Raw genomic sequence first — 14,727 nt, 5'->3', positions numbered from 1 at the left:
TGAAACCGCTGGTTTTTGATAGTTTGGGCCCTATTGAATAATGAATGTTTTGAATTTTCTCCAAAAGTAATGTAGTTGCAAACTCATCCTTTTAGAAACTTGTTTGGGCTGTTGAGAGGAGTAAAAAACCATCAAAAATTTCAATCCTGCATGATTCTACCAAGAAATGTGATTCTTCATTCAAAACGCTGGTTTTTGCTATTGGGCTCTATTGAATAATGAATGTTTTGAATTTTCTCCAAAAGTAAAGTAGTTGCAAACTCATGCTTTTAGAGACTTGTTTGGGCTGTTGAGAGGAGTAGAAAAACATCAAAAATTTCAGTCCTGCATGATTCTACCAAGAAATGTGTGTTCATTGAAACCGCTGGTTTTTGAAAGTTTGGGCCCTATTGAATAATGAATGTTTTGAATTTTCTCCAAAAGTAAAGTAGTTGCAAACTCATCCTTTTAGAAACTTGTTTGGGCTGTTGAGAGGAGTAAAAAACCATCAAAAATTTCAATCCTGCATGATTTTACCAAGAAATGTGATTCTTCATTCAAAACCTGATTTTTGCTATTGGGCTCTATTGAATAGTGAATGTTTTGAATTTTCTCCAAAAGTAAAGTAGTTGCAAACTCATGCTTTTAGAGACTTGTTTGGGCTCATGAGAGGAGTAGAAAAACATCAAAAATTTCAGTCCTGCATGATTCTACCAAGAAATGTGTTCATTCAAACCGCTCGTTTTTGATATTTTGGGCCCTATTGAATAATGAATGTTTTGAATTTTCTCCAAAAGTAAAGTAGTTGCAAACTCATCCTTTTAGAAACTTGTTTGGGCTGTTGAGAGGAGTAAAAAACCATCAAAAATTTCAATCCTGCATGATTCTACCAAGAAATGTGATTCTTCATTCAAAACGCTGGTTTTTGCTATTGGGCTCTATTGAATAATGAATGTTTTGAATTTTCTCCAAAAGTAAAGTAGTTGCAAACTCATGCTTTTAGAGACTTGTTTGGGCTCATGAGAGGAGTAGAAAAACATCAAAAATTTCAGTCCTGCATGATTCTACCAAGAAATGTGTGTTCATTGAAACTGCTGGTTTTTGATAGTTTGGGCCCTATTGAATAATGAATGTTTTGAATTTTCTCCAAAAGTAAAGTAGTTGCAAACTCATCCTTTTAGAAACTTGTTTGGGCTGTTGAGAGGAGTAAAAAACCATCAAAAATTTCAATCCTGCATGATTCTACCAAGAAATGTGATTCTTCATTCAAAACGCTGGTTTTTGCTATTGGGCTCTATTGAATAATGAATGTTTTGAATTTTCTCCAAAAGTAAAGTAGTTGCAAACTCATGCTTTTAGAGACTTGTTTGAGCTCACGAGAGGAGTAGAAAAACATCAAAAATTTCAGTCCTGCATGATTCTACCAAGAAATGTGTGTTCATTGAAACCGCTGGTTTTTGATAGTTTGGGCCCTATTGAATAATGAATGTTTTGAATTTTCTCCAAAAGTAAAGTAGTTGCAAACTCATCCTTTTAGAAACTTGTTTGGGCTGTTGAGAGGAGTAAAAAACCATCAAAAATTTCAATCCTGCATGATTTTACCAAGAAATGTGATTCTTCATTCAAAACCTGATTTTTGCTATTGGGCTCTATTGAATAGTGAATGTTTTGAATTTTCTCCAAAAGTAAAGTAGTTGCAAACTCATGCTTTTAGAGACTTGTTTGGGCTCATGAGAGGAGTAGAAAAACATCAAAAATTTCAGTCCTGCATGATTCTACCAAGAAATGTGTTCATTCAAACCGCTCGTTTTTGATATTTTGGGCCCTATTGAATAATGAATGTTTTGAATTTTCTCCAAAAGTAAAGTAGTTGCAAACTCATCCTTTTAGAAACTTGTTTGGGCTGTTGAGAGGAGTAAAAAAACATCAAAAATTTCAATCCTGCATGATTCTACCAAGAAATGTGATTCTTCATTCAAAACGCTGGTTTTTGCTATTGGGCTCTATTGAATAATGAATGTTTTGAATTTTCTCCAAAAGTAAAGTAGTTGCAAACTCATGCTTTTAGAGAATTGTTTGGGCTCACGAGAGGAGTAGAAAAACATCAAAAATTTCAGTCCTGCATGATTCTACCAAGAAATGTGTGTTCATTGAAACCGCTGGTTTTTGATAGTTTGGGCCCTATTGAATAATGAATGTTTTGAATTTTCTCCAAAAGTAATGTAGTTGCAAACTCATCCTTTTAGAAACTTGTTTGGGCTGTTGAGAGGAGTAAAAAACCATCAAAAATTTCAATCCTGCATGATTCTACCAAGAAATGTGATTCTTCATTCAAAACGCTGGTTTTTGCTATTGGGCTCTATTGAATAATGAATGTTTTGAATTTTCTCCAAAAGTAAAGTAGTTGCAAACTCATGCTTTTAGAGACTTGTTTGGGCTGTTGAGAGGAGTAGAAAAACATCAAAAATTTCAGTCCTGCATGATTCTACCAAGAAATGTGTGTTCATTGAAACCGCTGGTTTTTGATAGTTTGGGCCCTATTGAATAATGAATGTTTTGAATTTTCTCCAAAAGTAAAGTAGTTGCAAACTCATCCTTTTAGAAACTTGTTTGGGCTGTTGAGAGGAGTAAAAAACCATCAAAAATTTCAATCCTGCATGATTTTACCAAGAAATGTGATTCTTCATTCAAAACCTGATTTTTGCTATTGGGCTCTATTGAATAGTGAATGTTTTGAATTTTCTCCAAAAGTAAAGTAGTTGCAAACTCATGCTTTTAGAGACTTGTTTGGGCTCATGAGAGGAGTAGAAAAACATCAAAAATTTCAGTCCTGCATGATTCTACCAAGAAATGTGTTCATTCAAACCGCTCGTTTTTGATATTTTGGGCCCTATTGAATAATGAATGTTTTGAATTTTCTCCAAAAGTAAAGTAGTTGCAAACTCATCCTTTTAGAAACTTGTTTGGGCTGTTGAGAGGAGTAAAAAACCATCAAAAATTTCAATCCTGCATGATTCTACCAAGAAATGTGATTCTTCATTCAAAACGCTGGTTTTTGCTATTGGGCTCTATTGAATAATGAATGTTTTGAATTTTCTCCAAAAGTAAAGTAGTTGCAAACTCATGCTTTTAGAGACTTGTTTGGGCTCATGAGAGGAGTAGAAAAACATCAAAAATTTCAGTCCTTCATGATTCTACCAAGAAATGTGTGTTCATTGAAACCGCTGGTTTTTGATAGTTTGGGCCCTATTGAATAATGAATGTTTTGAATTTTCTCCAAAAGTAAAGTAGTTGCAAACTCATCCTTTTAGAAACTTGTTTGGGCTGTTGAGAGGAGTAAAAAACCATTAAAAATTTCAATCCTGCATGATTCTACCAAGAAATGTGATTCTTCATTCAAAACGCTGGTTTTTGCTATTGGGCTCTATTGAATAATGAATGTTTTGAATTTTCTCCAAAAGTAAAGTAGTTGCAAACTCATCCTTTTAGAAACTTGTTTGGGCTGTTGAGAGGAGTAAAAAACCATCAAAAATTTCAATCCTGCATGATTCTACCAAGAAATGTGATTCTTCATTCAAAACGCTGTTTTTTGCTATTGGGCTCTATTGAATAATGAATGTTTTGAATTTTCTCCAAAAGTAAAGTAGTTGCAAACTCATCCTTTTAGAGACTTGTTTGGGCTCATGAGAGGAGTAGAAAAACATCAAAAATTTCAGTCCTGCATGATTCTACCAAGAAATGTGTGTTCATTCAAACCGCTGGTTTTTGATATTTTGGGTCCTATTGAATAATGAATGTTTTGAATTTTCTCCAAAAGTAAAGTAGTCGCAAACTCATCCTTTTAGAAACTTGTTTGGGCTGTTGAGAGGAGTAAAAAACCATCAAAAATTTCAATCCTGCATGATTCTACCAAGAAATGTGATTCTTCATTCAAAACCTGATTTTTGCTATTGGGCTCTATTGAATAATGAATGTTTTGAATTTTCTCCAAAAGTAAAGTAGTTGCAAACTCATGCTTTTAGAGACTTGTTTGGGCTCATGAGAGGAGTAGAAAAACATCAAAAATTTCAGTCCTGCATGATTCTACCAAGAAATGTGTGTTCATTGAAACCGCTGGTTTTTGATAGTTTGGGCCCTATTGAATAATGAATGTTTTGAATTTTCTCCAAAAGTAAAGTAGTTGCAAACTCATCCTTTTAGAAACTTGTTTGGGCTGTTGAGAGGAGTAAAAAATCATCAAAAATTTCAATCCTGCATGATTCTACCAAGAAATGTGATTCTTCATTCAAAACGCTGGTTTTTGCTATTGGGCTCTATTGAATAATGAATGTTTTGAATTTTCTCCAAAAGTAAAGTAGTTGCAAACGCATGCTTTTAGAGACTTGTTTGGGCTCATGAGAGGAGTAGAAAAACATCAAAAATTTCAGTCCTGCATGATTCTACCAAGAAATGTGTGTTTATTGAAACCACTGGTTTTTGATAGTTTGGGCCCTATTGAATAATGAATGTTTTGAATTTTCTCCAAAAGTAAAGTAGTTGCAAACTCATGCTTTTAGAGACTTGTTTGGGCTGTTGAGAGGAGTAAAAAAACCATCAAAAATTTCAATCCTGCATGATTTTACCAAGAAATGTGATTCTTCATTCAAAACCTGATTTTTGCTATTGGGCTCTATGGAAAAGTGAATGTTTTGAATTTTCTCCAAAAGTAAAGTAGTTGCAAACTCATGCTTTTAGAGACTTGTTTGGGCTCATGAGAGGAGTAGAAAAACATCAAAAATTTCAGTCCTGCATGATTCTACCAAGAAATGTGTGTTCATTGAAACTGCTGGTTTTTGATAGTTTGGGCCCTATTGAATAATGAATGTTTTGAATTTTCTCCAAAAGTAAAGTAGTTGCAAACTCATCCTTTTAGAAACTTGTTTGGGCTGTTGAGAGGAGTAAAAAACCATCAAAAATTTCAATCCTGCATGATTCTACCAAGAAATGTGATTCTTCATTCAAAACCTGATTTTTGCTATTGGGCTCTATTGAATAATGAATGTTTTGAATTTTCTCCAAAAGTAAAGTAGTTGCAAACGCATGCTTTTAGAGACTTGTTTGGGCTCATGAGAGGAGTAGAAAAACATCAAAAATTTCAGTCCTGCATGATTCTACCAAGAAATGTGTGTTCATTGAAACCGCTGGTTTTTGATAGTTTGGGCCCTATTGAATAATGAATGTTTTGAATTTTCTCCAAAAGTAAAGTAGTTGCAAACTCATGCTTTTAGAGACTTGTTTGGGCTGTTGAGAGGAGTAAAAAAACCATCAAAAATTTCAATCCTGCATGATTTTACCAAGAAATGTGATTCTTCATTCAAAACCTGATTTTTGCTATTGGGCTCTATGGAAAAGTGAATGTTTTGAATTTTCTCCAAAAGTAAAGTAGTTGCAAACTCATGCTTTTAGAGACTTGTTTGGGCTCATGAGAGGAGTAGAAAAACATCAAAAATTTCAGTCCTGCATGATTCTACCAAGAAATGTGTGTTCATTGAAACCGCTGGTTTTTGATAGTTTGGGCCCTATTGAATAATGAATGTTTTGAATTTTCTCCAAAAGTAAAGTAGTTGCAAACTCATCCTTTTAGAAACTTGTTTGGGCTGTTGAGAGGAGTAAAAAACCATCAAAAATTTCAATCCTGCATGATTCTACCAAGAAATGTGATTCTTCATTCAAAACGCTGGTTTTTGCTATTGGGCTCTATTGAATAATGAATGTTTTGAATTTTCTCCAAAAGTAAAGTAGTTGCAAACTCATGCTTTTAGAGACTTGTTTGGGCTCATGAGAGGAGTAGAAAAACATCAAAAATTTCAGTCCTGCATGATTCTACCAAGAAATGTGTGTTCATTGAAACCGCTGGTTTTTGATAGTTTGGGCCCTATTGAATAATGAATGTTTTGAATTTTCTCCAAAAGTAAAGTAGTTGCAAACTCATCCTTTTAGAAACTTGTTTGGGCTGTTGAGAGGAGTAAAAAACCATCAAAAATTTCAATCCTGCATGATTCTACCAAGAAATGTGATTCTTCATTCAAAACCTGATTTTTGCTATTGGGCTCTATTGAATAATGAATGTTTTGAATTTTCTCCAAAAGTAAAGTAGTTGCAAACTCATGCTTTAAGAGACTTGTTTGGGCTCATGAGAGGAGTAGAAAAACATCAAAAATTTCAGTCCTGCACGATTCTACCAAGAAATGTGTGTTCATTCAAACCGCTGGTTTTTGATATTTTGGGCCCTATTGAATAATGAATGTTTTGAATTTTCTCCAAAAGTAAAGTAGTTGCAAACTCATCCTTTTAGAAACTTGTTTGGGCTGTTGAGAGGAGTAAAAACCCATCAAAAATTTCAATCCTGCATGATTCTACCAAGAAATGTGATTCTTCATTCAAAACCTGATTTTTGCTATTGGGCTCTATTGAATAATGAATGTTTTGAATTTTCTCCAAAAGTAAAGTAGTTGCAAACTCATCCTTTTAGAGACTTGTTTGGGCTCATGAGAGAAGTAGAAAAACATCAAAAATTTCAGTCCTGCACGATTCTACCAAGAAATGTGTGTTCATTCAAACCGCAGGTTTTTGATATTTTGGGCCCTATTGAATAATGAATGTTTTGAATTTTCTCCAAAAGTAAAGTAGTTGCAAACTCATCCTTTTAGAAACTTGTTTGGGCTGTTGAGAGGAGTAAAAAACCATCAAAAATTTCAATCCTGCATGATTCTACCAAGAAATGTGATTCTTCATTCAAAACCTGATTTTTGCTATTGGGCTCTATTGAATAATGAATGTTTTGAATTTTCTCCAAAAGTAAAGTAGTTGCAAACTCATGCTTTTAGAGACTTGATTGGGCTCATGAGAGGAGTAGAAAAACATCAAAAATTTCAGTCCTGCATGATTCTACCAAGAAATGTGTGTTCATTGAAACCGCTGGTTTTTGATAGTTTGGGCCCTATTGAATAATGAATGTTTTGAATTTTCTCCAAAAGTAAAGTAGTTGCAAACTCATCCTTTTAGAAACTTGTTTGGGCTGTTGAGAGGAGTAAAAAACCATCAAAAATTTCAATCCTGCATGATTCTACCAAGAAATGTGATTCTTCATTCAAAACGCTGCTTTTTGCTATTGGGCTCTATTGAATAATGAATGTTTTGATTTTTCTCCAAAAGTAAAGTAGTTGCAAACTCATGCTTTTAGAGACTTGTTTGGGCTCATGAGATGAGTAGAAAAACATCAAAAATTTCAGTCCTGCATGATTCTACCAGGACATGTGTGTTCATTGAAACGGCTGGTTTTTGATAGTTTGGGCCCTATTGAATAATGAATGTTTTGAATTTTCTCCAAAAGTAAAGTAGTTGCAAACTCATCCTTTTAGAAACTTGTTTGGGCTGTTGAGAGGAGTAAAAAACCATCAAAAATTTCAATCCTGCATGATTCTACCAAGAAATGTGATTCTTCATTCAAAACGCTGGTTTTTGCTATTGGGCTCTATTGAATAATGAATGTTTTGAATTTTCTCCAAAAGTAAAGTAGTTGCAAACTCATCCTTTTAGAAACTTGTTTGGGCTGTTGAGAGGAGTAAAAAACCATCAAAAATTTCAATCCTGCATGATTCTACCAAGAAATGTGATTCTTCATTCAAAACGCTGTTTTTTGCTATTGGGCTCTATTGAATAATGAATGTTTTGAATTTTCTCCAAAAGTAAAGTAGTTGCAAACTCATCCTTTTAGAGACTTGTTTGGGCTCATGAGAGGAGTAGAAAAACATCAAAAATTTCAGTCCTGCACGATTCTACCAAGAAATGTGTGTTCATTCAAACCGCTGGTTTTTGATATTTTGGGCCCTATTGAATAATGAATGTTTTGAATTTTCTCCAAAAGTAAAGTAGTTGCAAACTCATCCTTTTAGAAACTTGTTTGGGCTGTTGAGAGGAGTAAAAAACCATCAAAAATTTCAATCCTGCATGATTCTACCAAGAAATGTGATTCTTCATTCAAAACCTGATTTTTGCTATTGGGCTCTATTGAATAATGAATGTTTTGAATTTTCTCCAAAAGTAAAGTAGTTGCAAACTCATGCTTTTAGAGACTTGTTTGGGCTCATGAGAGGAGTAGAAAAACATCAAAAATTTCAGTCCTGCATGATTCTACCAAGAAATGTGTGTTCATTCAAACCGCTGGTTTTTGATAGTTTGGGCCCTATTGAATAATGAATGTTTTGAATTTTCTCCAAAAGTAAAGTAGTTGCAAACTCATCCTTTTAGAAACTTGTTTGGGCTGTTGAGAGGAGTAAAAAATCATCAAAAATTTCAATCCTGCATGATTCTACCAAGAAATGTGATTCTTCATTCAAAACGCTGGTTTTTGCTATTGGGCTCTATTGAATAATGAATGTTTTGAATTTTCTCCAAAAGTAAAGTAGTTGCAAACTCATGCTTTTAGAGACTTGTTTGGGCTGTTGAGAGGAGTAAAAAAACCATCAAAAATTTCAATCCTGCATGATTTTACCAAGAAATGTGATTCTTCATTCAAAACCTGATTTTTGCTATTGGGCTCTATGGAAAAGTGAATGTTTTGAATTTTCTCCAAAAGTAAAGTAGTTGCAAACTCATGCTTTTAGAGACTTGTTTGGGCTCATGAGAGGAGTAGAAAAACATCAAAAATTTCAGTCCTGCATGATTCTACCAAGAAATGTGTGTTCATTGAAACCGCTGGTTTTTGATAGTTTGGGCCCTATTGAATAATGAATGTTTTGAATTTTCTCCAAAAGTAAAGTAGTTGCAAACTCATCCTTTTAGAAACTTGTTTGGGCTGTTGAGAGGAGTAAAAAACCATCAAAAATTTCAATCCTGCATGATTCTACCAAGAAATGTGATTCTTCATTCAAAACGCTGGTTTTTGCTATTGGGCTCTATTGAATAATGAATGTTTTGAATTTTCTCCAAAAGTAAAGTAGTTGCAAACTCATGCTTTTAGAGACTTGTTTGGGCTCATGAGAGGAGTAGAAAAACATCAAAAATTTCAGTCCTGCATGATTCTACCAAGAAATGTGTGTTCATTGAAACCGCTGGTTTTTGATAGTTTGGGCCCTATTGAATAATGAATGTTTTGAATTTTCTCCAAAAGTAAAGTAGTTGCAAACTCATCCTTTTAGAAACTTGTTTGGGCTGTTGAGAGGAGTAAAAAACCATCAAAAATTTCAATCCTGCATGATTCTACCAAGAAATGTGATTCTTCATTCAAAACCTGATTTTTGCTATTGGGCTCTATTGAATAATGAATGTTTTGAATTTTCTCCAAAAGTAAAGTAGTTGCAAACTCATGCTTTAAGAGACTTGTTTGGGCTCATGAGAGGAGTAGAAAAACATCAAAAATTTCAGTCCTGCACGATTCTACCAAGAAATGTGTGTTCATTCAAACCGCTGGTTTTTGATATTTTGGGCCCTATTGAATAATGAATGTTTTGAATTTTCTCCAAAAGTAAAGTAGTTGCAAACTCATCCTTTTAGAAACTTGTTTGGGCTGTTGAGAGGAGTAAAAACCCATCAAAAATTTCAATCCTGCATGATTCTACCAAGAAATGTGATTCTTCATTCAAAACCTGATTTTTGCTATTGGGCTCTATTGAATAATGAATGTTTTGAATTTTCTCCAAAAGTAAAGTAGTTGCAAACTCATCCTTTTAGAGACTTGTTTGGGCTCATGAGAGAAGTAGAAAAACATCAAAAATTTCAGTCCTGCACGATTCTACCAAGAAATGTGTGTTCATTCAAACCGCAGGTTTTTGATATTTTGGGCCCTATTGAATAATGAATGTTTTGAATTTTCTCCAAAAGTAAAGTAGTTGCAAACTCATCCTTTTAGAAACTTGTTTGGGCTGTTGAGAGGAGTAAAAAACCATCAAAAATTTCAATCCTGCATGATTCTACCAAGAAATGTGATTCTTCATTCAAAACCTGATTTTTGCTATTGGGCTCTATTGAATAATGAATGTTTTGAATTTTCTCCAAAAGTAAAGTAGTTGCAAACTCATGCTTTTAGAGACTTGATTGGGCTCATGAGAGGAGTAGAAAAACATCAAAAATTTCAGTCCTGCATGATTCTACCAAGAAATGTGTGTTCATTGAAACCGCTGGTTTTTGATAGTTTGGGCCCTATTGAATAATGAATGTTTTGAATTTTCTCCAAAAGTAAAGTAGTTGCAAACTCATCCTTTTAGAAACTTGTTTGGGCTGTTGAGAGGAGTAAAAAACCATCAAAAATTTCAATCCTGCATGATTCTACCAAGAAATGTGATTCTTCATTCAAAACGCTGCTTTTTGCTATTGGGCTCTATTGAATAATGAATGTTTTGATTTTTCTCCAAAAGTAAAGTAGTTGCAAACTCATGCTTTTAGAGACTTGTTTGGGCTCATGAGATGAGTAGAAAAACATCAAAAATTTCAGTCCTGCATGATTCTACCAGGACATGTGTGTTCATTGAAACGGCTGGTTTTTGATAGTTTGGGCCCTATTGAATAATGAATGTTTTGAATTTTCTCCAAAAGTAAAGTAGTTGCAAACTCATCCTTTTAGAAACTTCTTTGGGCTGTTGAGAGGAGTAAAAAACCATCAAAAATTTCAATCCTGCATGATTCTACCAAGAAATGTGATTCTTCATTCAAAACGCTGGTTTTTGCTATTGGGCTCTATTGAATAATGAATGTTTTGAATTTTCTCCAAAAGTAAAGTAGTTGCAAACTCATCCTTTTAGAAACTTGTTTGGGCTGTTGAGAGGAGTAAAAAACCATCAAAAATTTCAATCCTGCATGATTCTACCAAGAAATGTGATTCTTCATTCAAAACGCTGTTTTTTGCTATTGGGCTCTATTGAATAATGAATGTTTTGAATTTTCTCCAAAAGTAAAGTAGTTGCAAACTCATCCTTTTAGAGACTTGTTTGGGCTCATGAGAGGAGTAGAAAAACATCAAAAATTTCAGTCCTGCACGATTCTACCAAGAAATGTGTGTTCATTCAAACCGCTGGTTTTTGATATTTTGGGCCCTATTGAATAATGAATGTTTTGAATTTTCTCCAAAAGTAAAGTAGTTGCAAACTCATCCTTTTAGAAACTTGTTTGGGCTGTTGAGAGGAGTAAAAAACCATCAAAAATTTCAATCCTGCATGATTCTACCAAGAAATGTGATTCTTCATTCAAAACCTGATTTTTGCTATTGGGCTCTATTGAATAATGAATGTTTTGAATTTTCTCCAAAAGTAAAGTAGTTGCAAACTCATGCTTTTAGAGACTTGTTTGGGCTCATGAGAGGAGTAGAAAAACATCAAAAATTTCAGTCCTGCATGATTCTACCAAGAAATGTGTGTTCATTCAAACCGCTGGTTTTTGATAGTTTGGGCCCTATTGAATAATGAATGTTTTGAATTTTCTCCAAAAGTAAAGTAGTTGCAAACTCATCCTTTTAGAAACTTGTTTGGGCTGTTGAGAGGAGTAAAAAATCATCAAAAATTTCAATCCTGCATGATTCTACCAAGAAATGTGATTCTTCATTCAAAACGCTGGTTTTTGCTATTGGGCTCTATTGAATAATGAATGTTTTGAATTTTCTCCAAAAGTAAAGTAGTTGCAAACGCATGCTTTTAGAGACTTGTTTGGGCTCATGAGAGGAGTAGAAAAACATCAAAAATTTCAGTCCTGCATGATTCTACCAAGACATGTGTGTTCATTGAAACCGCTGGTTTTTGATAGTTTGGGCCCTATTGAATAATGAATGTTTTGAATTTTCTCCAAAAGTAAAGTAGTTGCAAACTCATCCTTTTAGAAACTTGTTTGGGCTGTTGAGAGGAGTAAAAAACCATCAAAAATTTCAATCCTGCATGATTCTACCAAGAAATGTGATTCTTCATTCAAAACCTGATTTTTGCTATTGGGCTCTATTGAATAATGAATGTTTTGAATTTTCTCCAAAAGTAAAGTAGTTGCAAACTCATGCTTTTAGAGACTTGTTTGGGCTCATGAGAGGAGTAGAAAAACATCAAAAATTTCAGTCCTGCATGATTCTACCAAGAAATGTGTGTTCATTCAAACCGCTGGTTTTTGATAGTTTGGGCCCTATTGAATAATGAATGTTTTGAATTTTCTCCAAAAGTAAAGTAGTTGCAAACTCATCCTTTTAGAAACTTGTTTGGGCTGTTGAGAGGAGTAAAAAATCATCAAAAATTTCAATCCTGCATGATTCTACCAAGAAATGTGATTCTTCATTCAAAACGCTGGTTTTTGCTATTGGGCTCTATTGAATAATGAATGTTTTGAATTTTCTCCAAAAGTAAAGTAGTTGCAAACGCATGCTTTTAGAGACTTGTTTGGGCTCATGAGAGGAGTAGAAAAACATCAAAAATTTCAGTCCTGCATGATTCTACCAAGACATGTGTGTTCATTGAAACCGCTGGTTTTTGATAGTTTGGGCCCTATTGAATAATGAATGTTTTGAATTTTCTCCAAAAGTAAAGTAGTTGCAAACTCATGCTTTTAGAGACTTGTTTGGGCTGTTGAGAGGAGTAAAAAACCATCAAAAATTTCAATCCTGCATGATTTTACCAAGAAATGTGATTCTTCATTCAAAACCTGATTTTTGCTATTGGGCTCTATGGAAAAGTGAATGTTTTGAATTTTCTCCAAAAGTAAAGTAGTTGCAAACTCATGCTTTTAGAGACTTGTTTGGGCTCATGAGAGGAGTAGAAAAACATCAAAAATTTCAGTCCTGCATGATTCTACCAAGAAATGTGTGTTCATTGAAACCGCTGGTTTTTGATAGTTTGGGCCCTATTGAATAATGAATGTTTTGAATTTTCTCCAAAAGTAAAGTAGTTGCAAACTCATCCTTTTAGAAACTTGTTTGGGCTGTTGAGAGGAGTAAAAAACCATCAAAAATTTCAATCCTGCATGATTCTACCAAGAAATGTGATTCTTCATTCAAAACGCTGGTTTTTGCTATTGGGCTCTATTGAATAATGAATGTTTTGAATTTTCTCCAAAAGTAAAGCAGTTGCAAACTCATGCTTTTAGAGACTTGTTTGGGCTCATGAGAGGAGTAGAAAAACATCAAAAATTTCAGTCCTGCATGATTCTACCAAGAAATGTGTGTTCATTGAAACCGCTGGTTTTTGATAGTTTGGGCCCTATTGAATAATGAATGTTTTGAATTTTCTCCAAAAGTAAAGTAGTTGCAAACTCATCCTTTTAGAAACTTGTTTGGGCTGTTGAGAGGAGTAAAAAACCATCAAAAATTTCAATCCTGCATGATTCTACCAAGAAATGTGATTCTTCATTCAAAACCTGATTTTTGCTATTGGGCTCTATTGAATAATGAATGTTTTGAATTTTCTCCAAAAGTAAAGTAGTTGCAAACTCATGCTTTAAGAGACTTGTTTGGGCTCATGAGAGGAGTAGAAAAACATCAAAAATTTCAGTCCTGCACGATTCTACCAAGAAATGTGTGTTCATTCAAACCGCTGGTTTTTGATATTTTGGGCCCTATTGAATAATGAATGTTTTGAATTTTCTCCAAAAGTAAAGTAGTTGCAAACTCATCCTTTTAGAAACTTGTTTGGGCTGTTGAGAGGAGTAAAAACCCATCAAAAATTTCAATCCTGCATGATTCTACCAAGAAATGTGATTCTTCATTCAAAACCTGATTTTTGCTATTGGGCTCTATTGAATAATGAATGTTTTGAATTTTCTCCAAAAGTAAAGTAGTTGCAAACTCATCCTTTTAGAGACTTGTTTGGGCTCATGAGAGAAGTAGAAAAACATCAAAAATTTCAGTCCTGCACGATTCTACCAAGAAATGTGTGTTCATTCAAACCGCTGGTTTTTGATATTTTGGGCCCTATTGAATAATGAATGTTTTGAATTTTCTCCAAAAGTAAAGTAGTTGCAAACTCATCCTTTTAGAAACTTGTTTGGGCTGTTGAGAGGAGTAAAAAACCATCAAAAATTTAAATCCTGCATGATTCTACCAAGAAATGTGATTCTTCATTCAAAACCTGATTTTTGCTATTGGGCTCTATTGAATAATGAATGTTTTGAATTTTCTCCAAAAGTAAAGTAGTTGCAAACTCATGCTTTTAGAGACTTGTTTGGGCTCATGAGAGGAGTAGAAAAACATCAAAAATTTCAGTCCTGCATGATTCTACCAAGAAATGTGTGTTCATTGAAACCGCTGGTTTTTGATAGTTTGGGCCCTATTGAATAATGAATGTTTTGAATTTTCTCCAAAAGTAAAGTAGTTGCAAACTCATCCTTTTAGAAACTTGTTTGGGCTGTTGAGAGGAGTAAAAAACCATCAAAAATTTCAATCCTGCATGATTCTACCAAGAAATGTGATTCTTCATTCAAAACGCTGCTTTTTGCTATTGGGCTCTATTGAATAATGAATGTTTTGATTTTTCTCCAAAAGTAAAGTAGTTGCAAACTCATGCTTTTAGAGACTTGTTTGGGCTCATGAGATGAGTAGAAAAACATCAAAAATTTCAGTCCTGCATGATTCTACCAAGACATGTGTGTTCATTGAAACCGCTGGTTTTTGATAGTTTGGGCCCTATTGAATAATGAATGTTTTGAATTTTCTCCAAAAGTAAAGTAGTTGCAAACTCATCCTTTTAGAAACTTGTTTGGGCTGTTGAGAGGAGTAAAAAACCATCAAAAATTTCAATCCTGCATGAT

Source organism: Dendrobates tinctorius, unplaced genomic scaffold, assembly GCF_039654945.1.
Source record: "Dendrobates tinctorius isolate UK_male_01 unplaced genomic scaffold, ASM3965494v1 ptg000229l, whole genome shotgun sequence".
In the NCBI taxonomy this organism is placed as follows: Eukaryota; Metazoa; Chordata; class Amphibia; order Anura; family Dendrobatidae; genus Dendrobates; species Dendrobates tinctorius.
This window is presented reverse-complemented; position numbering follows the sequence as displayed.